Below are 25,619 nucleotides of genomic sequence, written 5' to 3'. Positions count from 1 at the left end.
AGACAGAGGGGGAACAATGAAGAGAGAGAGAGGGAGAACGATGAAAAGAGAGAGAGGGGGAACGATGAAAAGAGAGAGAGAACAATGAAGAGAGAGAGAGGGGGAACAATGAAAAGAGAGGGAAAACGATGAAAAGAGAGAGAGGGGGAACGATGAAAAGAGAGAGAGGGGGAACAATGAAAAGAGAGAGAGGGGGAACAATGAAAAGAGAGAGAGGTGGAACAATGAAAAGAGAGAGGGAGAACGATGAAGAGAGAGAGAGGGGGAACAATGAAAAGAGAGAGGGAGAACGATGAAAAGAGAGAGAGGGGGAACAATGAAAAGAGAGAGAGAGGGGGAACAATGAAAAGAGAGAGAGGGGGGGAACAATGAAGAGAGAGAGAGGGGGAACAATGAAGAGAGAGAGAGGGAGAACGATGAAAAGAGAGAGAGGGAGAACAATGGAGAGAGAGAGAGGGGGAACGATGAAGAGAGAGAGAGGGGGAACATTGAAGAGAGAGAGGGGGAACAATGAAGAGAGAGAGAGGGGGAATAATGAAGGGAGAGAGAGGGGGAATGATGAAAAGAGAGAGGGAGAATGATGAAGAGAGAGAGAGGGGGAACGATGAAAATAGAGAGAGGGGGAACGTTGAAAAGAGAGAGAGGGGGAACGATGAAAAGAGAGAGAGGGGGAACGATGAAAAGAGAGAGAGGGGGAACAATGAAGAGAGAGAGAGGGAGAACGATGAAAAGAGAGAGAGGGGGAACAATGAAGAGAGAGAGGGGGAACGATGAAAAGAGAGAGGGAGAACGATGAAGAGAGAGAGAGGGGGAACGATGAAAAGAGAGAGAGGGGGAATGATGAAAAGAGAGAGAGGGGGAACGATGAAGAGAGAGAGAGGGGGAACGATGAAAAGAGAGAGAGGGGGAACGATGAAGAGAGAGAGAGGGGGAACGTTGAAAAGAGAGAGCGGGGGAATGATGAAAAGAGAGAGAGGGGGAACGATGAATAGAGAGAGAGGGGGAACAATGAAGAGAGAGAGAGGGGGAACAAAGAAGAGAGAGAGAGGGGGAACGATGAAAAGAGAGAGGGAGAACGATGAAGAGAGAGAGGGAGAACGATGAAGAGAGAGAGAGGGGGAACGATGAAAAGAGAGAGAGGGGAAACGATGAAGAGAGAGGGGCAACGATGAAAAGAGAGAGGGGGAACGTTGAAAAGAGAGAGGGGGGGAACAATGAAAAGAGAGAGGGAGAACGATGAAGCGAGAAATGGGACAAACACCAAATTGAGACTCTGCACGCAGAATTCTGCAAAAATATCCTCCGTGTACAACGTAAAACACCAAATAATGCATGCAGAGCAGAATTAGGCCGATACCCACTAATTATCAAAATCCAGAAAAGAGCCGTTAAATTCTACAACCACCTAAAAGGAAGCGATTCACAAACCTTCCATAACAAAGCCATCACCTACAGAGAGATGAACCTGGAGAAGAGTCCCCTAAGCAAGCTGGTCCTGGCTCTGTTCACAAACACAAACACACCCTACAGAGCCCCAGGACAACAGCACAATTAGACCCAACCAAATCATGAGAAAACAAAAAGATAATTACTTAACACATTGGAAAGAATGAACAAAAAAACAGAGCAAACTAGAATGCTATTTGGCCCTACACAGAGAGTACACAGCGGCAGAATACCTGACCACTGTGACTGACCCAAAATTAAGGAAAGCTTTGACTATGTACAGACTCAGTGAGCATAGCCTTGCTATTGAGAAAGGCCGCCGTAGGCAGACGTGGCTCTCAAGAGAAGACAGGCTATGTGCTCACTGCCCACAAAATGAGGTGGAAACTGAGCTGCACTTCCTAACCTCCTGCCCAATGTATGACCATATTAGAGAGACATATTTCCCCCAGATTACACAGATCCACAAAGAATTCGAAAACAAATACAATTTTGAAAAACTCCCATATCTTTGGGTGAAATTCCACAGTGTGCCATCACAGCAGCAAGATTTGTGACCTGTTGCCACGAGAAAAGGGCAACCAGTGAAGAACAAACACCATTGTAAATACAACCCATATTTATGCTTATTCATTTTATCTTGTGTCCTTTAACTATTTGTACATTGTGTATATATATATATATATATATATATATATATATATATATATATATATATATATATATATAATATGACATTTGTAATGTCTTTACTGTTTTTAAACTTCTGTATGTGTAATGTTTACTGTTCATTTTTGTTGTTTTTCACTTTATATATTCACTTTGTATGTTGTCTACCTCACTTGCTTTGGCAATGTTAACACATGTTTCCCATGCCAATAAAGCCCCTTGAATTGAATTGAATTTAATTGAATTGAGAGAGAGGGGGAACAATGAAGAGAGAGAGAGAGAGGGGGGAAAATGAAGAGAGAGAGAGGGAGAACGATGAAAAGAGAGAGAGGGGGAACAATGAAGAGAGAGAGGGAGAACGATGAAAAGAGAGAGAGAGGGGGAACGTTGAAAAGAGAGAGGGGGAACGATGAAGAGATAGAGAGGGGGAACAATGAAGAGAGAGAGGGGGAACAATGAAGAGAGAGAGGGGGAACAATGAAGAGAGAGAGAGGGGGAACAATGAAGAGAGAGAGAGGGGGAACAATGAAGAGAGAGAGAGGGGCAACGATGAAAAGAGAGAGAGGGGGAACAATGAAAAGAGAGAGAGGGGGAACGATGAAAAGAGAGAGAGGGGGAACGATGAAAAGAGAGAGAGGGGGAACGATGAAAAGAGAGAGAGGGGGAACAATGAAAAGAGAGAGAGGGGGAACAATGAAGAGAGAGAGAGGGGGAACAATGAAGAGAGAGAGGGGGGGAACACTGAAGAGAGAGAGAGGGGGAACAATAAAGAGAGAGAGAGGGGCAACGATGAAAAGAGAGAGAGGGGGAACAATGAAAAGAGAGAGAGGGGGAACGATGAAAAGAGAGAGAGGGGGAACGATGAAAAGAGAGAGAGGGGGAACGATGAAAAGAGAGAGAGGGAGAACGATGAAAAGAGAGAGAGGGGGAATGTTGAAAAGAGAGAGGGGGAACGATGAAGAGAGAGAGAGGGGGAACAATGAAGAGAGAGAGAGGGAACGATGAAAAGAGAGAGAGGGAGAACGATGAAAAGAGAGAGGGAGAACGATGAAGAGAGAGAGAGGGGCAACGATGAAAAGAGAGAGAGGGGAGAAACATGAAAAGAGAGAGGGGGAACGATGAAAAGAGAGAGAGGGGGAACGATGAAAAGAGAGAGAGGGGGAACGATGAAAAGAGAGAGAGGGGGATCGATGAAAAGAGAGAGAGGGAGAACGATGAAAAGAGAGAGAGGGGGAACGATGAAAAGAGAGAGAGGGGGAACAATGAAGAGAGAGGGGGAACAATGAAGAGAGAGAGAGGGGGAACAATGAAGAGAGAGAGAGGGGGAATGATGAAAAGAGAGGGAGGGGGAACAATGAAGAGAGAGAGAGGGGGAACAATGAAGAGAGAGAGAGAGGGGGAATGATGAAAAGAGAGAGAGGGGGAATGATGAAGAGAGAGAGAGGGGGGGGGACAATGAAGAGAGAGAGAGGGGGATCGATGAAAAGAGAGAGAGGGGGATCGATGAAGAGAGAGAGAGGGGGAACGATGAAAAGAGAGAGAGGGGGATCGATGAAAAGAGAGAGAGGGAGAACGATGAAAAGAGAGAGAGGGGGAACGATGAAAAGAGAGAGAGGGGGAACAATGAAAAGAGAGAGAGGGGTAACAATGAAGAGAGAGAGAGGGGGAATGATGAAGAGAGAGAGAGGGGGAACGATGAAGAGAGAGAGGGGGAACAATGAAGAGAGAGAGAGGGGGAACAATGAAGAGAGAGAGAGAGGGGGAACAATGAAGGGAGAGAGAGAGGGGGAACAATGAAGGGAGAGAGGGGGAACGATGAAAAGAGAGAGAGGGGGAACGATGAAAAGATTGAGAGGGGGAACGTTGAAAAGAGAGAGAGGGGGAATGATGAAGAGAGAGAGAGGGGGAACGATGAAGAGAGAGAGAGGGGGAACGATGAAGAGAGAGAGAGGGGGAACAATGAAGAGAGAGAGAGAGGGAACGATGAAAAGAGAGAGAGGGAGAACGATGAAGAGAGAGAGGGGGAACGATGAAAAGAGAGAGGGGGAACGATGAAAAGAGAGAGGGGGAACGTTGAAAAGAGAGAGAGGGGGAACGATGAAAAGAGAGAGAGTGGGAACGATGAAAAGAGAGAGAGGGGGAACGATGAAAAGAGAGAGGGGGAACAATGAAGAGGGAGAGAGGGGTAACAATAAAGAGAGAGAGAGAGGGGGAACAATGAAGAGAGAGAGAGGGGGAACGATGAAAAGAGAGAGAGGGAGAACGATGAAGAGAGAGAGGGAACGATGAAGAGAGAGAGAGGGGGAACGATGAAAAGAGAGAGGGATAACGATGAAGAGAGAGAGAGAACGATGAAGAGAGAGAGAGGGGGAATGTTGAAAAGAGAGAGGGAGAACGATGAAAAGAGAGAGAGGGGGAACAATGAAGAGAGAGAGAGGGGGGGAACAATGAAGAGAGAGAGAGGGGGAACGATGAAGAGAGAGAGGGGGAACGATGAAAAGAGAGAGAGGGGGAACGATGAAAAGAGAGAGGGAGAACGATGAAAAGAGAGAGGGAGAACGATGAAAAGAGAGAGAGGGGGAACGATGAAAAGAGAGAGGGGGAACGATGAAAAGAGAGAGAGGGGGAACGATGAAAAGAGAGAGAGGGGGAACGATGAAAAGAGAGAGAGGGGAACAATGAAGAGAGAGAGAGGGAGAACGATGAAAAGAGAGAGAGGGGGAACAATGAAGAGAGAGAGAGGGGGAACAATGAAGAGAGAGAGAGAACGATGAAAAGAGAGAGGGAGAACGATGAAGAGAGAGAGGGGGAACGATGAAAAGAGAGAGGGGGAACGATGAAAAGAGAGAGGGGGAACGTTGAAAAGAGAGAGAGGGGGAACGATGAAAAGAGAGAGAGGGGGAACAATGAAAAGAGAGAGGGGGAACAATGAAGAGAGAGAGATGGGGAACGATGAAAAGAGAGAGGGAGAACGATGAAGAGAGAGAGGGGGAACGATGAAGAGAGAGAGGGGGAACGATGAAGAGAGAGAGGGGGAACGATGAAGAGAGAGAGGGGGAACGATGAAAAGAGAGAGGGGGAACGATGAAAAGAGAGAGGGGGAACGTTGAAAAGAGAGAGAGGGGGAACGATGAAAAGAGAGAGAGTGGGAACGATGAAAAGAGAGAGAGGGGGAACGATGAAAAGAGAGAGAGGGGGAACGGTGAATAGAGAGAGAGGGGGGATGATGAAGAGAGAGAGAGGGGGAACGATGAAGAGAGAGAGAGGGGGAATGTTGAAAAGAGAGAGAGGGGGAACGTTGAAAAGAGAGAGAGGGGGAACGATGAAAAGAGAGAGATGGGGAACGATGAAAAGAGAGAGAAATTATTCAGTATGTTCTCTATTTCTGGATCTTTTATCAGCTCTCAGGGTACACACACACACACCCACATGGGCCCTTAAGGCTTTTCATATGGAACAGAGAAATGTAGGGACAGATTTACACACTCAAAATACATGACGGAAAAATTTCATTATATATTGATAAGAACTGCATGCAGACTGAAGGACAGAGAGAGAGAGAGAGAGAGAGAGAGAGAGAGAGAGAGAGAGAGAGAGAGAGAGAGAGAGAGAGAGAGAGAGAGAGAGAGAGAGAGAGAGAGAGAGAGAGAGAGAGAGAGAGACATAGATGGATGGATTCCCAAAATCACCTTAGTTTGCAAGGGAGAGAGAGAGAATAACAGGGAGAGAAAGAGAAAGCGGGAGTGTTGATGGATTTTGGATACCAAGGGGGAAGAACAAACAAGAGACATTACAGTTAACAGGTTCAGTTAGAAAAAGAGATGAACTAGACTACATTACAGTTAACAGGTTCAGTTAGAAAGAGATGAACTAGACTACATTACAGTTAACAGGTTCAGTTAGAAAGAGAAACTACACTACATTACAGTTAACAGGTTCAGTTAGAAAGAGAAACTACACTACATTACAGTTAACAGGTTCAGTTAGAAAGAGATGAACTAGACTACATTACAGTTAACAGGTTCAGTTAGAAAGAGATGAACTAGACTACATTTCAGTTAACAGGTTCAGTTAGAAAGAGATGAACTACACTACATTTCAGTTAACAGGTTCAGTTAGAAAGAGATGAACTAGACTACATTACAGTTAACAGGTTCAGTTATAAAGAGATGAACTACACTACATTACAGTTAACAGGTTCAGTTAGAAAGAGATGAACTAGACTACATTACAGTTAACAGGTTCAGTTAGAAAGAGATGAACTACACTACATTACAGTTAACAGGTTCAGTTAGAAAGAGAGATGAACTACACTACATTACAGTTAACAGGTTCAGTTAGAAAGAGATGAACTACACTACATTACAGTTAACAGGTTCAGTTAGAAAGAGAGATGAACTACACTACATTACAGTTAACAGGTTCAGTTAGAAAGAGATGAACTACACTACATTACAGTTAACAGGTTCAGTTAGAAAGAGAGATGAACTACACTACATTACAGTTAACAGGTTCAGTTAGAAAGAGATGAACTACACTACATTACAGTTAACAGGTTCAGTTAGAAAGAGAGATGAACTACACTACATTACAGTTAACAGGTTCAGTTAGAAAGAGAAACTACACTACATTACAGTTAACAGGTTCAGTTAGAAAGAGAGATGAACTAGACTACATTACAGTTAACAGGTTCAGTTAGAAAGAGATGAACTACACTACATTACAGTTAACAGGTTCAGTTAGAAAAAGAGATGAACTAGACTACATTACAGTTAACAGGTTCAGTTAGAAAGAGATGAACTAGACTACATTACAGTTAACAGGTTCAGTTAGAAAAAGAGATGAACTAGACTACATTACAGTTAACAGGTTCAGTTAGAAAGAGATGAACTACACTACATTACAGTTAACAGGTTCAGTTAGAAAGAGATGAACTAGACTACATTACAGTTAACAGGTTCAGTTAGAAAGAGATGAACTACACTACATTACAGTTAACAGGTTCAGTTAGAAAGAGAGATGAACTAGACTACATTACAGTTAACAGGTTCAGTTAGAAAGAGATGAACTACACTACATTACAGTTAACAGGTTCAGTTAGAAAGAGAGATGAACTACACTACATTACAGTTAACAGGTTCAGTTAGAAAGAGATGAACTAGACTACATTACAGTTAACAGGTTCAGTTAGAAAGAGATGAACTACACTACATTACAGTTAACAGGTTCAGTTAGAAAGAGAGATGAACTAGACTACATTACAGTTAACAGGATCAGTTAGAAAGAGATGAACTACACTACATTACAGTTAACAGGTTCAGTTAGAAAGAGATGAACTACACTACATTACAGTTAACAGGTTCAGTTAGAAAGAGATGAACTACACTACATTACAGTTAACAGGTTCAGTTAGAAAGAGAGATGAACTAGACTACATTACAGTTAACAGGTTCAGTTAGAAAGAGATGAACTACACTACATTACAGTTAACAGGTTCAGTTAGAAAGAGAGATGAACTAGACTACATTACAGTTAACAGGTTCAGTTAGAAAGAGAGATGAACTACACTACATTACAGTTAACAGGTTCAGTTAGAAAGAGATGAACTACACTACATTACAGTTAACAGGTTCAGTTAGAAAGAGAGATGAACTAGACTACATTACAGTTAACAGGTTCAATTAGAAAGAGATGAACTAGACTACATTACAGTTAACAGGTTCAGTTAGAAAGAGATGAACTACACTACATTACAGTTAACAGGTTCAGTTAGAAAGAGAGATGAACTACACTACATTACAGATAACAGGTTCAGTTAGAAAGAGATGAACTACACTACATTACAGTTAACAGGTTCAGTTAGAAAGAGATGAACTACACTACATTACAGTTAACAGGTTCAGTTAGAAAGAGAGATGAACTAGACTACATTACAGTTAACAGGTTCAGTTAGAAAGAGATGAACTACACTACATTACAGTTAACAGGTTCAGTTAGAAAGAGAGATGAACTACACTACATTACAGTTAACAGGTTCAGTTAGAAAGAGATGAACTACACTACATTACAGTTAACAGGTTCAGTTAGAAAGAGATGAACTACACTACATTACAGTTAACAGGTTCAGTTAGAAAGAGAGATGAACTACACTACATTACAGTTAACAGGTTCAGTTAGAAAGAGAAACTACACTACATTACAGTTAACAGGTTCAGTTAGAAAGAGATGAACTACACTACATTACAGTTAACAGGTTCAGTTAGAAAGAGATGAACTACACTACATTACAGTTAACAGGTTCAGTTAGAAAGAGATGAACTACACTACATTACAGTTAACAGGTTCAGTTAGAAAGAGATGAACTAGACTACATTACAGTTAACAGGTTCAGTTAGAAAGAGATGAACTAGACTACATTACAGTTAACAGGTTCAGTTAGAAAGAGATGAACTACACTACATTACAGTTAACAGGTTCAGTTAGAAAGAGATGAACTAGACTACATTACAGTTAACAGGTTCAGTTAGAAAGAGATGAACTACACTACATTACAGTTAACAGGTTCAGTTAGAAAGAGATTAACGGCACTACATTTCAGTTAACAGGTTCAGTTAGAAAGAGATGAACTACACTACATTACAGTTAACAGGTTCAGTTAGAAAGAGATTAACGGCACTACATTTCAGTTAACAGGTTCAGTTAGAAAGAGATGAACTACACTACATTACAGTTAACAGGTTCAGTTAGAAAGAGAAACTACACTACATTACAGTTAACAGGTTCAGTTAGAAAGAGATGAACTAGACTACATTTCAGTTAACAGGTTCAGTTAGAAAGAGATGAACTACACTACATTTCAGTTAACAGGTTCAGTTAGAAAGAGATTAACTAGACTACATTTCAGTTAACAGGTTCAGTTAGAAAGAGATGAACTACACTACATTACAGTTAACAGGTTCAGTTAGAAAGAGAAACTACACTACATTACAGTTAACAGGTTCAGTTAGAAAGAGATGAACTACACTACATTACAGTTAACAGGTTCAGTTAGAAAGAGATGAACTAGACTACATTTCAGTTAACAGGTTCAGTTAGAAAGAGATGAACTACACTACATTACAGTTAACAGGTTCAGTTAGAAAGAGAAACTACACTACATTACAGTTAACAGGTTCAGTTAGAAAGAGATGAACTACACTACATTACAGTTAACAGGTTCAGTTAGAAAGAGATTAACGGCACTACATTACAGTTAACAGGTTCAGTTAGAAAGAGATTAACGGCACTACATTACAGTTAACAGGTTCAGTTAGAAAGAGAAACTACACTACATTACAGTTAACAGGTTCAGTTAGAAAGAGATTAACGGCACTACATTACAGTTAACAGGTTCAGTTAGAAAGAGAAACTACACTACATTACAGTTAACAGGTTCAGTTAGAAAGAGATTAACTACACTACATTACAGTTAACAGGTTCAGTTAGAAAGAGATGAACACTACAGTACATTACATTTAACGGGTTCAGTTAGAAAGAGATGAACTACACTACATTACAGTTAACAGGTTCTGTAGTGGCTTCCTTTCGTCTTTACCATAGCCACTGCCCAAGCCTGAAGCGGAGTTGTTTGGTACGCATACAGTCCACACTCAAGGTTTCCAAACGGCCAAACATTCAATGACATCCAGGGATATGGTGCAACAAAAATGTTTATTCTTCTTATATCTAACAAATAAATGATTCTCCAATCAACTTAAAGTGACTATGCATATATGATGAACAGAGAGTAGCAGAAGCGTAAAAGTGGGATTGGCAGGTGGAGGGTGGTGGGACACAATGCAGATAGCCAGGTTAGCCAATGTGCGGGAGCACTGGTTGGTCGGGCCAATTTAGGTCGTATGTACATGAATACATAGTTAAAGTGACTATGCATATAAGATAAACAGAGAGTAGCAGCAGCTTAAAAGAGGGGGAGGGGAGGCACACAATGCATATAGTCTGTGGTTAAAAACTTTTGAGAAGCCTTTTTGTCCTAGACTTGGCACTCCGGTACCGCTTGCCATGCAGTAGTAGAGAGAACAGTCTATGACTGGGGTGGCTGGGGTCTTTGACAATTTTTATGCCCTTCCTCTGACAACGCCTGGTGTAGAGGTCCTGGAGGACAGTATGCACTACCCTCTGAAGTGCCTTGCGGTCGGAGGCCCGAGCAATTGCTGTACCAGGCAGTGATGCAACCGGTCAGGATGCTCTCGATGTTGCAGCTGTAGGACTTTTTGATGATCTCAGGACCCATGCCAAATCTTTTTAGTTTCCTTAGGGGGAATAGACTTTGTCGTGCCCTCTTCACGACTGTCTTGGTGTGTTTGGACCAATCTAGTTTGTTGTTGATGTGGACACCAAGGAATTTGAAGCTCTCAACCTGCTCCACTACAGCCCCGTCGATGAGAATGGGGACGTGCTCCGTGCTCATTTTCCTGTAGTCCACAATCATCTCCGTAGTCTTGGTTACATCTAGAAGGCGGAGACAGTACAGGCCCTTCCAAGCTGGGACAGAGAGACTGAGAAACCTCTTCTATCTCCAGGCCATGAGACTGTTAAACAGTCACCACTAGCCAGCCTCCGCCCAGGACCCTGCCCTGACACTTAGTCACCGTACTTCACCCTACACCTTAGGGTTATGCCTTATGTACATAGACATGGAACACTAGTCACTTGAATGATGTTTACCTACTATTTTACCCACTTCATACAGTGGGGCAAAAAAGTATTTAGTCAGCCACCAATTGTGCAAGTTCTCCCACTTAAAAAGATGAGAGAGGCCAGTAATTTTCATCATAGGTACACTTCAACTATGACAGATATAATGAGAAAAAAAATCCAGAAAATCACATTGTAGGATTTTTTATGAATTTATTTGCAATTTATGGTGGAAAATAAGTTAACTGTTAACTGTAATATACTGTAGTTAATCTCTTTCTACTTAACCTGTAGTGTAGTTAATCTATTTCTAACTGAACCTGTTAACTGTAATGTAGTGTAGTTAATCTCTTTCTAACTGAACCTGTTAGAGCAGATTTGGACATATTTGTATAAAAGACCGAACATATGGAGCTCCATGTATATTTGTGTAAATATATTAAATATTAATGTAAATGATGTAATATTAGGTACGTACCTTTATGATTTATATTTACCTGATTGAGATATATTCATTTGTTGTTAGTGTAACTCAGTTTTTGGCCCTTGCCTGTTCATTGTATTGTGGTAAGTGTGTTAGGATAAAGGCAGGAAGTTGGGCCTTCGGAAGAGGGAGTCCTTGCTAGATGCGGGAGCGGTATAGTTTTTTGACCATACAGACATACAGACAGGTCATAATATGTATTTTCCATATAAAGTCATATATGCTTTAACAATACCTACATGTACATACTACCTCAATAAGCCTGACTAACAGGTGTCTGTATATAGCCTTGCTACTCTTATTTCAAATATATTTTTACTGTTGTTTTATTTCTTTACTTACCTACACACACACACACACACACACACACACACACACACACACACACCTTTTTTTGGCACCATTGGTTAGAGCCAGTAAGTCAGCATTTCACTGTAAGGCTAAAACCTGTTGTATTCGGCACATGTGACAAATAAACTTTGATTTGATTTGAATAGATGGTTGTGGGGTGAACAGGCCGTGGCTCGGGTGGTTGAGGTTTTGATGATCTTCTAGGCCTTCCTGTGACACCCGGTTCTGTGGACGTCCTGGAGGGCAGGAAGTGTGCCTTTGAATGTTCAAGGGACATTTAAAGTTCCTTGATAGAAGCCTCTTCTCCGTAGGTGTAATTATCTTAGCCTAATCCAGATAGCACATGTCATAACAAGAAGCCCAGCGCTTCAAGCCAAGCCTCCTCCTCCACCCTTTCTCGCTCTAACGCGCTGCTTTCTCCCCACACGCAACATTTCAGTCACATCTCACGCCCTACACATCCATTTCGTATGATATGTTACGATTTACAATGTGTACGATATGTTTCGAGTTGCAATTCGTACTATATGTTACGAATTCCAATTTTTTGTTGCTACCATTAGCTAGGTGAGGGGTTAACGTTACGTTTAAAGGGTTAAGGTTAGGGCTAGCTAGCATGCTAAGTAGTTGCAAAGACTAAAAAGTAGTAAGTAGTTGCAAGGTTGCTAAAGTTGTGCGTGATGAAATTCGAACAAACAACCTTTGGGTTGCTAGATGTTAGCGTTATTTTGATTTTATGTCACTTTTATTGTAACAGGGAAAACATAGAGACCTTGGACTCTTTTACAAATGCGCCCTGAATATACACAACATAAATATACACATTATACCCAACCGGTGCTGTGTGCCCCCGGTGATTCGTTGGGCAGATCGCAACACCCTCTGGAGAGCCCTGCGGTTGCGCCTTCTTCACCACACTGTCTGTGTGAAGGCACTATTTCATGTTGTCAGGGAACTTTTGATCCTCTCCACTGGGGTTAAAAGATACAGCTACAGTATACTGCAGTAGACAGGTTTAGTATATACTACAGTATACTGTGGTAGACAGGGTTTGTATATACAACAGTATACTGCAGTAGACAGGGTTAGTGTATACTACAGTATACTGCAGTAGATAGGGTTAGTATATACTACAGTATACTGCAGTAGACAAGGTTAGTATATACTACAGTTTACTGCAGTATACACTACAGTATACTGCAGTAGACAGGTTTAATATATACTACAGTAGACAGGGTTAGTATATACTACAGTATACTGCAGTAGACAGGTTTAGTATATACTACAGTATACTGCAGTAGACAGGGTTAGTATATACTACAGTATACTGCAGTAGACAGGGTTAGTATATACTACAGTATACTGCAGTAGACAGGGTTAGTATATACTACAGTATACTGCAGTAGACAGGGTTAGTATATACTGCAGTAAACTGTAGTAGACAGGGCTAGTATATACTACAGTATACTGCAGTAGACAGGGTTAGTATATACTACAGTTTACTGCAGTATACACTACAGTATACTGCAGAAGACAGGTTTAGTATATACTACAGTATACTGCAGTAGACAGGGTTAGTATATACTACAGTATACTGCAGTAGACAGGGTTTGTATATACTACAGTAAACTGCAGTAGACAGGGTTTGTATATACTACAGTAAACTGCAGTAGACAGGGTTAGTATATACTACAGTATACTGCAGTAGACAGGGTTAGTATATACTACAGTATACTGCAGGGTTAGTATATATTACAGTATACTGCAGTAGAGCAGTGAGCCTATATGGCTATAGTGTATTACAGTAGACAGGGTTTGGGTTAGTATATACTACAGTATACTGCAGGGTTAGTATATATTACAGTATACTGCAGTATAGCAATGGGCCTATATGGCTATAGTGTATTACAGTAGACAGGGTTAGTATATACTACAGTATACTGCAGTAGACAGGTTTAGTATATACTACAGTATACTGCAGTAGACAGGGTTAGTATATACTACAGTATACTGCAGTAGACACGGTTAGTATATACTACAGTATACTGCAGTAGACAGGGTTAGTATATACTACAGTATACTGCAGTAGACAGGGTTAGTATATACTGCAGTAAACTGTAGTAGACAGGGCTAGTATATACTACAGTATACTGCAGTAGACAGGGTTAGTATATACTACAGTTTACTGCAGTATACACTACAGTATACTGCAGAAGACAGGTTTAGTATATACTACAGTATACTGCAGTAGACAGGGTTAGTATATACTACAGTATACTGCAGTAGACAGGGTTAGTATATACTACAGTATACTGCAGTAGACAGGGTTTGTATATACTACAGTAAACTGCAGTAGACAGGGTTTGTATATACTACAATAAACTGCAGTAGACAGGGTTAGTATATACTACAATAAACTGCAGGGTTAGTATATATTACAGTATACTGCAGTAGAGCAGTGAGCCTATATGGCTATAGTGTATTACAGTAGACAGGGTTCGGGTTAGTATATACTACAGTATACTGCAGGGTTAGTATATATTACAGTATACTGCAGTATAGCAATGGGCCTATATGGCTATAGTGTATTACAGTAGACAGGGTTAGTATATACTACAGTATACTGCAGTAGACAGGGTTAGTATATACTACAGTACACTGCAGTAGACAGGGTTAGTATATACTACAGTATACTGCAGTATAGCAGTGGGCCTATATGGCTATAGTGTATTACAGTAGACAGGGTTAGTATATACTACAGTATACTGCAGGGTTAGTATATATTACCGTATTCTGCAGTATAGCAGTTGGCCTATATGGCTATAGTGTATTACAGTAGACAAGGTTAGTATATACTACAGTATACTGCAGTAGACAGGGTTAGTATATACTACAGTATACTGCAGTACAGCAGTGGGTCTATATGGCTATAGTGTATTACAGTAGACAGGGTTAGTATATACTACAGTATACTGCAGTAGACAGGGTTAGTATATACTACAGTATACTGCAGTAGACAGGGTTAGTATATATTACAGTATACTGCAGTAGACAGGGTTAGTATATACTACAGTATACTGCAGGGTTAGTATATACTACATTATACTGCAGTACAGCAGTGGGCCTATATGGCTATAGTATATTACAGTAGACAGGGTTAGGGTTAGTATATACTACAGTATACTGCAGTAGACAGGGTTAGTATATATTACAGTATACTGCAGTAGAAAGGGTTAGTATATACTACAGTATACTGCAGTGGGCCTATATGGCTATAGTATATTACAGTAGACAGGGTTAGGGTTAGTATATACTACAGTAAACTGCAGTAGACAGGGTTAGTATATATTACAGTATACTGCAGTAGACAGGGTTAGTATATACTACAGTATACTGCAGTGGGCCTATATGGCTATAGTGTATTACAGTAAACAGGGTTAGTATATACTACAGTATACTGCAGTAGACAGGGTTAGTATATACTACAGTATACTGCAGTACAGCAGTGGGCCTATATGGCTATAGTATATTACAGTAGACAGGGTTAGGGTTAGTATATACTACAGTATACTGCAGTACTGCAGTGGGCCTATATGGCTATAGTGTATTACAGTAGACAGGGTTAGTATATACTACAGTATACTGCAGTAGACAGGGTTAGTATATACTACAGTATACTGCAGTACAGCAGTGGGCCTATATGGCTATAGTATATTACAGTAGACAGGGTTAGGGTTAGTATATACTACAGTATACTGCAGTACTGCAGTGGGCCTATATGGCTATAGTGTATTACAGTAGACAGGGTTAGTATATACTACAGTATACTGCAGTACAGCAGTGGGCCTATATGGCTATAGTATATTACTGTAGACATGGTTAGGGTTAGTATATACTACAGTATACTGCAGTGGGCCTATATGGCTATAGTGTATTAGTAGTGTATAGTGTATTACAGTAGACATGGTTAGGGTTAGTATATACTACAGTATACTGCAGTGGGCCTACATGGCTATAGTGTATTAGTAGTGTATAGTGTATTACAGTAGACATGGTTAGGGTTAGTATATACTACAGTATACTGCAGTGGGCCTACATGGCTAGAGTGTATTAGTAGTGTATAGTGTATTACAGTAGACATGGTTAGTATATACTACAGTATACTGCAGTGGGCCTACATGGCTATAGTGTATTAGTAGTGTATAGTGTATTACAGTAGACAGGGTTAGTATATACTACAGTATACTGCAGTGGGCCTATATGGCTAGAGTGTATTACAGTAGTGTATAGTGTATTACAGTAGACATGGTTAGTATATACTACAGTATACTGCAGTGGGCCTACATGGCTAGAGTGTATTAGTAGTGTATAGTGTATTACAGTAGACATGGTTAGTATATACTACAGTATACTGCAGTGGGCCTACATGGCTAGAGTGTATTAGTAGTGTATAGTGTATTACAGTAGACAGGGTTAGTATATACTACAGTATACTGCAGTGGGCCTATATGGCTAGAGTGTATTACAGTAGTGTATAGTGTATTACAGTAGACATGGTTAGTATATACTACAGTATACTGCAGTGGGCCTACATGGCTAGAGTGTATTAGTAGTGTATAGTGTATTACAGTAGACATGGTTAGTATATACTACAGTATACTGCAGTGGGCCTACATGGCTAGAGTGTATTAGTAGTGTATAGTGTATTACAGTAGACATGGTTAGTATATACTACAGTATACTGCAGTGGGCCTACATGGCTAGAGTGTATTACAGTAGTGTATAGTGTATTACAGTAGACATGGTTAGTATATACTACAGTATACTGCAGTGGGCCTACATAGCTAGAGTGTATTAGTAGTGTATAGTGTATTACAGTAGACAGGGTTAGTATATACTACAGTATACTGCAGTGGGCCTATATGGCTAGAGTGTATTACAGTAGTGTATAGTGTATTACAGTAGACATGGTTAGTATATACTACAGTATACTGCAGTGGGCCTACATGGCTAGAGTGTATTACAGTAGTGTATAGTGTATTACAGTAGACATGGTTAGTATATACTACAGTATACTGCAGTGGGCCTACATGGCTAGAGTGTATTAGTAGTGTATAGTGTATTACAGTAGACATGGTTAGTATATACTACAGTATACTGCAGTGGGCCTACATGGCTAGAGTGTATTACAGTAGTGTATAGTGTATTACAGTAGACATGGTTAGTATATACTACAGTATACTGCAGTGGGCCTACATGGCTAGAGTGTATTACAGTAGTGTATAGTGTATTACAGTAGACATGGTTAGTATATACTACAGTATACTGCAGTGGGCCTACATGGCTAGAGTGTATTACAGTAGTGTATAGTGTATTACAGTAGACATGGTTAGTATATACTACAGTATACTGCAGTGGGCCTACATGGCTAGAGTGTATTAGTAGTGTATAGTGTATTACAGTAGACATGGTTAGTATATACTACAGTATACTGCAGTGGGCCTACATGGCTAGAGTGTATTAGTAGTGTATAGTGTATTACAGTAGACATGGTTAGTATATACTACAGTATACTGCAGTGGGCCTACATGGCTAGAGTGTATTACAGTAGTGTATAGTGTATTACAGTAGACATGGTTAGTATATACTACAGTATACTGCAGTGGGCCTAAATGGCTAGAGTGTATTACAGTAGTGTATAGTGTATTACAGTAGACATGGTTAGTATATACTACAGTATACTGCAGTGGGCCTACATGGCTAGAGTGTATTAGTAGTGTATAGTGTATTACAGTAGACATGGTTAGTATATACTACAGTATACTGCAGTGGGCCTACATGGCTAGAGTGTATTACAGTGTGTATAGTGTATTACAGTAGACATGGTAGTAGTATACTGTATGGCTAGAGTGTATTACAGTAGACATGGTTAGTATATACTACAGTATACTGCAGTGGGCCTACATGGCTAGAGTGTATTACAGTAGTGTATAGTGTATTACAGTAGACATGGTTAGTATATACTACAGTATACTGCAGTGGGCCTACATGGCTAGAGTGTATTACAGTAGTGTATAGTGTATTACAGTAGACATGGTTAGTATATACTACAGTATACTGCAGTGGGCCTACATGGCTAGAGTGTATTAGTAGTGTATAGTGTATTACAGTAGACATGGTTATAGTGTATTACAGTATACTGCAGTGGGCCTACATGGCTAGAGTGTATTACAGTAGTGTATAGTGTATTACAGTAGACATGGTTAGTATATACTACAGTATACTGCAGTGGGCCTACATGGCTAGAGTGTATTACAGTAGTGTATAGTGTATTACAGTAGACATGGTTAGTATATACTACAGTATACTGCAGTGGGCCTACATGGCTAGAGTGTATTACAGTAGTGTATAGTGTATTACAGTAGACATGGTTAGTATATACTACAGTATACTGCAGTGGGCCTACATGGCTAGAGTGTATTAGTAGTGTATAGTGTATTACAGTAGACATGGTTAGTATATACTACAGTATACTGCAGTGGGCCTACATGGCTAGAGTGTATTACAGTAGTGTATAGTGTATTACAGTAGACATGGTTAGTATATACTACAGTATACTGCAGTGGGCCTACATGGCTAGAGTGTATTACAGTAGTGTATAGTGTATTACAGTAGACATGGTTAGTATATACTACAGTATACTGCAGTGGGCCTACATGGCTAGAGTGTATTACAGTAGTGTATAGTGTATTACAGTAGACATGGTTAGTATATACTACAGTATACTGCAGTGGGCCTACATGGCTAGAGTGTATTAGTAGTGTATAGTGTATTACAGTAGACATGGTTAGTATATACTACAGTATACTGCAGTGGGCCTACATGGCTAGAGTGTATTACAGTAGTGTATAGTGTATTACAGTAGACATGGTTAGTATATACTACAGTATACTGCAGTGGGCCTACATGGCTAGAGTGTATTAGTAGTGTATAGTGTATTACAGTAGACATGGTTAGTATATACTACAGTATACTGCAGTGGGCCTACATGGCTAGAGTGTATTAGTAGTGTATAGTGTATTACAGTAGACATGGTTAGTATATACTACAGTATACTGCAGTGGGCCTACATGGCTAGAGTGTATTACAGTAGTGTATAGTGTATTACAGTAGACATGGTTAGTATATACTACAGTATACTGCAGTGGGCCTACATGGCTAGAGTGTATTACAGTAGTGTATAGTGTATTACAGTAGACATGGTTAGTATATACTACAGTATACTGCAGTGGGCCTACATGGCTAGAGTGTATTACAGTAGTGTATAGTGTATTACAGTAGACATGGTTAGTATATACTACAGTATACTGCAGTGGGCCTACATGGCTAGAGTGTATTAGTAGTGTATAGTGTATTACAGTAGACAGGCTGAATGTCATCCAGCAAATGAGGCGTGACTTTCAGTCAGAGAGCATCGTCAGCAATAACTGAACTCACATAACTCTCACACACCCCACACACACAAGCATGCGCAGACACACAAACACACATGCACAAGATGCAAGTCTCACAGAAACACCTCTCTTGCGCATTTTCTCTCACAAATGCACAGAAACACACACACACATACGGAAGAGGCTGTCAAACGTTATCTGTGGCTAACAGTGTTGACCTCTAGCTGACCTCTTTTGTTTATCCAATCAGAGCACAACTCTACTCCCCATTCCAACATGACCTTCACACACACACTAGTCCATTATACACAAACATGAACACTAGTGACGGGGGAAAAATATTGATACAGTTACATAATCAGGATATTATTTTTGGATCGTAACGTTTGGACAATATCGCAACCAAAAACCCCAGTATATTACCTTCATAGCTTGTTATCCATCTGATTTTTACATTGGGAGCCAATTTGTTTTCAGCACTTATATTTCGGTGACTTTTATTTTGTTTTCTCGTGGCTCTCTCCCTCGTCTCCCTGCAGCAGACATATGGTGAGCAATATGTCTGGAACATCGAATCGCAATAAAACCACAGTATCGAATAACAATACATGTAGAATCGTGAGAATCACAATACACATCGCATCGGCACCTAAGTATGGTGATAATATCATATCGCAAGGGCCCTGGCAATTCCCATCTCTAATGAACACAGTTGAAACAACATATTCAAAGGTGCATCTATAAAGGAATGACTTCACGGGAGAGGAGAGGACAGATAAAGAAAGGAGAGGAAACGAAAGGAGAGGAGAGGAAATGAGGTTTGTAAAAAAAAAAGACAGTGACACTTGGGCTCACACTGGAGCAACTGAGACCCCGAGCCACCATTACGCCAATCAAACATAAACCCCTGACAGAGGCAGAGACGGGAAATCGCTCAGTCATATCCTGTGTCCTGAAATATACATCCCTCTGCATCTTGTCAGATACAAATGACTGTTTCCTACTGATAAGAGATAGGGGGGAGAGGGAGACCAGGGGGGGAGAGAGGGAGACCAGGGGGGAGAGAGGGAGACCAGGGGGAGAGAGGGAGACCAGGGGGGGAGAGAGGGAGACCAGGGGGGGAGAGAGGGAGACCAGGGGGAGAGAAAGAAGTGTGTGTCTTACCTTGTACACCTGTCCGTAGGTTCCATTGCCCACCAACTCCACCAGCTCAAAGATTCCTGCTGGGTCCTGAAGAGAGACAGATTCAGAGTCACAGAGCAAACAGACATTTAGCTCGAAGCTGGCAGTTATAGAGGTGTTAGCTTGATGCTAGCCCCCAGACATAAGCTATAGACTGTTAGCTTGATGCTAGTCTCCACCCCAGACAGATAGACTGTTATGTTGATGCTAGCACATATAGACAGTTAGTTTGATGCCAGCCCCAAAACATATAGACAGTTAGCTTGATGCTAGCCCCCAGAGGTAGGCTACAAAAAAAAGTTAGCTTGAAGCTAGCTGATGCTAATAGACTGCTACTGTCGATAGCAATCTAAAGTGGCTTCATAACGATCAGCTTACTAGACAGTGGAGTTTACAAGAGGAATCGCTAGACCCCAGCAGAGAACCCAGTGACCTTACAAACACACACAGACAGACACACACACACACACACACACACACACACACACACACACACTGCTGTGTTGCTAAGGCATTCCAACAATAGCTGGAATTCAACTCCCCCCTCTGTAGCCCTCATCTCTTCTTCCCTTCTTTACCTACTGTGGTACCATGAGAAACACAGAAACACTCACTCTTCTAAACAAGCCCACACAAGAGTTAGTGATCAAGTGTGTCTAAGTGTGTGTGTGTGTGTGTGTGTGTGTGTGTGTGTGTGTGTGTGTGTGTGTGTGTGTGTGTGTGTGTGTGTGTGTGTGTGTGTGTGTGTGTGTGTGTGTGTGTGTGTGTGTGTGTGTGTGTGTGTGTGTGTGTACAGAGTCTAACAGAGTGTTGTTGCTGCTCCAGTTCATTCATATCCTCAGGCTAACTGATAGAAAAGTGTCCGTTATCATGACTATTTAATACAACAGAATGGGCTCACAGGTTGTGTGTGAGATGATTAGATTATAGTAGGTTAGTGGATGATGGGAGTCACGTTGTAACTGGTCCTATCTAAACAACCACTGTCATGAGAGAAGGACTCTACTGTACCGGATGACTCACACAAATGTTCTCTCTCTGCTGATGAATCTTATTCTCTGTTCAGCTCCTCGTGAGGCCTTGTATACATTCTTCAAACTCTATGTCTCTAAAGTGTGTGTGTGTGTGTGTGTGTGGCTACGGAAAGAGTGTGAATAAGGGGGTCTTGTGGCTCAGCGGGAAATTAGGTCACCCAGACACATTCAGGGGGAGACATTTGAGTACAACACGCCCAGATAGTTCATGAATAATATGCTTGTTGGTCAGTTCTGGGGCGTAGGTGGGTTTAGGTTGATCAGCTCCTCACCCTACACCTATGTGTGTGTGTGTGTGTGTGTGTGTGTGTGTGTGTGTGTGTGTGTGTGTGTGTGTGTGTGTGTGTGTGTGTGTGTGTGTGTGTGTGTGTGTGTGTGTGTGTGTGTGTGTGTGTGTGTGTGTGTGTGTGTGTGTGTGTGTGTGTGTGTGTGTGTGTGTGTGTGTGAGTGACTGAGTGTGTGGTCAGTGCTGTCCTGCTGATCTGTTGTCTGTTGATGTCATCAGCTGACTGCCTGGCTTCTGACTGTGCGTGTGGGTGTGCTGTATCACCAATTCTCTGACCACTTCTCAGTCAGGATTTCCCAACACACACACACTCGTCTGTCCAACACACTCGTCTGTCCAGCGGTTCCTAGGCCAGTCTAGCCAGTGACCCACTAACCAGTGGATTAATGTCTGCGACTGACTGGTGGAGAACTGTAATCCACACAGGCCACTGTAGAGCTCAGCTAGACTGGCTCTACCCAACCTGGCAACCTCAATAGGCCACGGTACATCTCAGCTAGACTGGCTCTGCCCAACCTGGCAACCTCAATAGGCCACTGTACATCTCAGCTAGACTGGCTCTTCCCAACCTGGCAACCTCAATAGGCCACTGTACAACTCAGCTAGACTGGCTCTGCCCAACCTGGCAACCTAATCATGCTACTGTAGAGTTCAGCTATAGACTGGCTCTGCCCTCTACCAAAATGTCAACCCTGACTCTGCCCTCATCCTTACCATGACACCAACCCAATCTGGCAACCCGGGATGTCAAATGGCTCACTATATGTACAGTACTATGTCATACTGCTCTGTACCATCACTCATTCATATATCTTTATGTGCATATTCTTTATCCCCTTACACTGTGTATAAGACAGTAGTTTTGGAATTGTTAGTTAGATTACTTGTTGGTTATTACTGCATTGTCGGAACTAGAAGCACAAGCATTTCGCTACAATCGCATTAACATCTGCTAACCATGTGTATGTGACAAATAGAATTTGATTTGATTTGATTTATTGTGAGTTCTGTTATGTAATGGAGATTCTAGAATGACATGAAAAAACTGCCTATCATCCTTTATACTAGTCTGTGTAGCTGTCTGTGGGTCATAGCTTATATCTACACAGTACCTGACCACACACACACACACACAAAGAAATGCAAACACACACACAGCATCTTGCAGAGTAGGTGTATCCATCATGCAGTGTGTGTGTGTCTTTTCTCAGGGTTCACAAAATAACCAGAGTGCAGTAACAGTAGCGTATAGACCCAGTCTACACTCTTAGAAAATAAATTGCAATTTAGAACCATAAAGGGTTCTTTGTCTGTCCCCATAGGAGAAACCTTTGAATAATCACTTTTGGTTGCAGGTACAACCCGTTTGGGTTCCATGTAGAACCCTTTCCACACAGGGTTCTACATGGAAACCAACACAGTTATACCTGCAACCAAAAAGGGTTCTACCTGGAAACAAAAAGGGTTCTCCTATGGGGATAGCCGCAGAACCCATTTGGAACCATTTTTTCTAAGATTTTCTAAGAGTGCACAGACAACACAGTCTATAGGTATCCTAGCCACTAGCATTACTGGCTTAGCAGAGTTTAGCATCAACACTGATGGTTATACCAACATATAACCATATTGGCATATAATATATCAAGGTAATGTAAAATAGACAATATACAGTATGACATGTAAATAGATACTTAGTGATTATTTAATAGTATCCTTTGTAGAGGACTCTCTCTACCCATATTTAACAGTGAGTGACATTTGTTGTTCACACACACACACACACACACACACACACACACACACACACACACACACACACACACACACACACACACAGTTTGCATGAATGCCTTAATGTATAATGTATACATACAGTAAATGCCCATGAAAGCTACCAGGCTGTTTTGGTAGACTCATATTAACATGCTGTGTTTGTGTGTGTGTAGGCTACATTCCACCGCGGACTGGCTCAATGAAAGCGACATATTCAGACCTAAAAACCGAGACCACCGAAGCACCGCGCAACCCCCCCGCATGACATCAGATTACACTGCTATGCTGTCATGCCATTTCATACCTACCATTGTTTACCTTGCTAAATCGTTAGTAAATCAGCAGAAAGAGAAACACTTGGTTGACGTTTTTCCACTGAGTATGTTCCTCTGTTGTGTTACATTGTATAACCACCTGCCATTAGGCTATGAACAGTGCTATATAGGCCTCTGCACAATTCCATTTTCGGATATGTTTTGCTCATGCACAAACATCGGTAGGCCAGTCTGCCATGTTGGTGGCTGTAGGGAGGGATGGGGAATTTGACCCATTTTAGAAGCGTTGTCTCTCTCTCACACACACACACACACAGAGAGAGAGAGAGAGAGAGAGAGAGAGACAGAGAGACAGAGAGTAGTAGCCATCTCTGATACTGAAACAGATACATGATGTAGATCCGGGTTTATCTTACCCGTAGAGCAGACAGGTCGATCTCATCCAGACTCCGGGCAGGGGAATCAGTCGCCATGATTCAAATTAAATATTATAAAAATCACCAGAATCAGAAACCATCCAGACAACGAGATCACGGAGTAAATGCCCTTGGCCCCCGCTATAGGCTGCCCTCTTCCACGGGGAAACAAGCCTGCCTACCTCTTTCTCACCGATAAGCGATCGAGAGATTGCGACTGAGACCGAAAGAGAGAGAAAATAAAAAAAGAGAGCATATAATATATCCCCGTTTGTCAGTAGGTTTAGAGGTGACCGACGTTAAAAAAGCCTGCTAGAGCAGAGATGCTGGTGTGTGACTATAATGGGACGTGAACATGATCAGCAGCAGCACCAAATCCATGTCTCTTCAACAGACAGCGAGAACTCACGGTTTGCTGGCTGCAGATGCTCTTGAGCAATGTCAATCAAAGACACCGTGGGCGGGGCAAATCTGTAAACCACGCCCACTCCAGAGGATTGCCCAATTGAATTATTTGAACTCGGTAGAGACCAAAGGAGTTTCCAGAGTAAGCCATCCCTGACACCGGGGTGTGGTAACTGGTTTGTCTAAAGTTTAGTAATGATGTTATGTAAAGTGGGACTTTTTGTAAAAGGGATTTCTAAATAAAAACATAGCAATGTATCAAACTACTTGAGTTGAAAAAGGGCCAATCGACTTTGTTGTACGTACATAACATCCATGTAGACGTCATACACTTGGTCACAACTCTTTCATATTGAAATGTTTTAGGAGGTATTATTATTATAAATACGCTATGTTTGTATTATGAACATAGTGCTGTGTACAGGAACTAATCAGCAGTTCAGAATAGAGAAGTTTCATTCAATGCGGCCCATTTAGTTATTTTTGTTTGGTTTTATTTGTCCTTTATCCCATTGGGAATGTGTTTTATAACAGAGAGCTCAAGGCAATAGAATATGGATTATTCCTGAGAATAGAACAGAGTATCACTGTAGTGCTATTCACTCAACTGTACGACTTGATTAGTTTACTGTTAGCTAGCTACATAATCTTAGCCATTCTTCTTAGCTAGCTACATAGCCGTCCTTGTATCAGAGATAATTGCATTAATTATCGTATTTCGTATTTCGTCGCCCTAACGTAGCCTTCACTGCTATTCGCCCAGGAGCTAGCAACGCTAGCTAACGCACACAGATTAGCATCACTGTAGTGCTATTCACTCAACTGTACGACTTGATTAGTTCAGTGTTAGCTAGCTACATAGCTGTCTTTGTTTCCAAGATAATTGTGTAGTTTAGTGTGTGTAGCCTTGGAGTGATTATCTTAATTCACTGAGGTTCGCTAGCCAGCTATTTGTCGTCCTTAACGTAGGAGACTCTGCTAGCTAGCCAACAGCTAACAGCTAACAGCTAGCCAACGTCTACTGAATAGAACCCAACAACCCGGTCGCATTCACAGGTAGTATCACATTTTCATTACATTACAGTACAACGGTTTGATTTGTTTGATCGTAGCTAGCTACATAGCTAGCTACATAGCCGTCTTTGTT

General features: G+C 41.4%; 1 pseudogene; it reads right to left on the bottom strand.

Moving 5' to 3' along the window:
* Positions 1–24,475, bottom strand: part of LOC118379765 (TRAF2 and NCK-interacting protein kinase-like) — an 89,118-nt pseudogene extending 64,643 nt beyond the window's left edge.
* Positions 24,476–25,619: the final 1,144 nt, after the last annotated feature.

This window comes from Oncorhynchus keta, chromosome 37 (assembly GCF_023373465.1).
Source record: "Oncorhynchus keta strain PuntledgeMale-10-30-2019 chromosome 37, Oket_V2, whole genome shotgun sequence".
Taxonomy (NCBI): Eukaryota; Metazoa; Chordata; class Actinopteri; order Salmoniformes; family Salmonidae; genus Oncorhynchus; species Oncorhynchus keta.
Note: the sequence above shows the minus strand (reverse complement) of the source record. Positions and strands in the feature narration are given on the sequence as shown.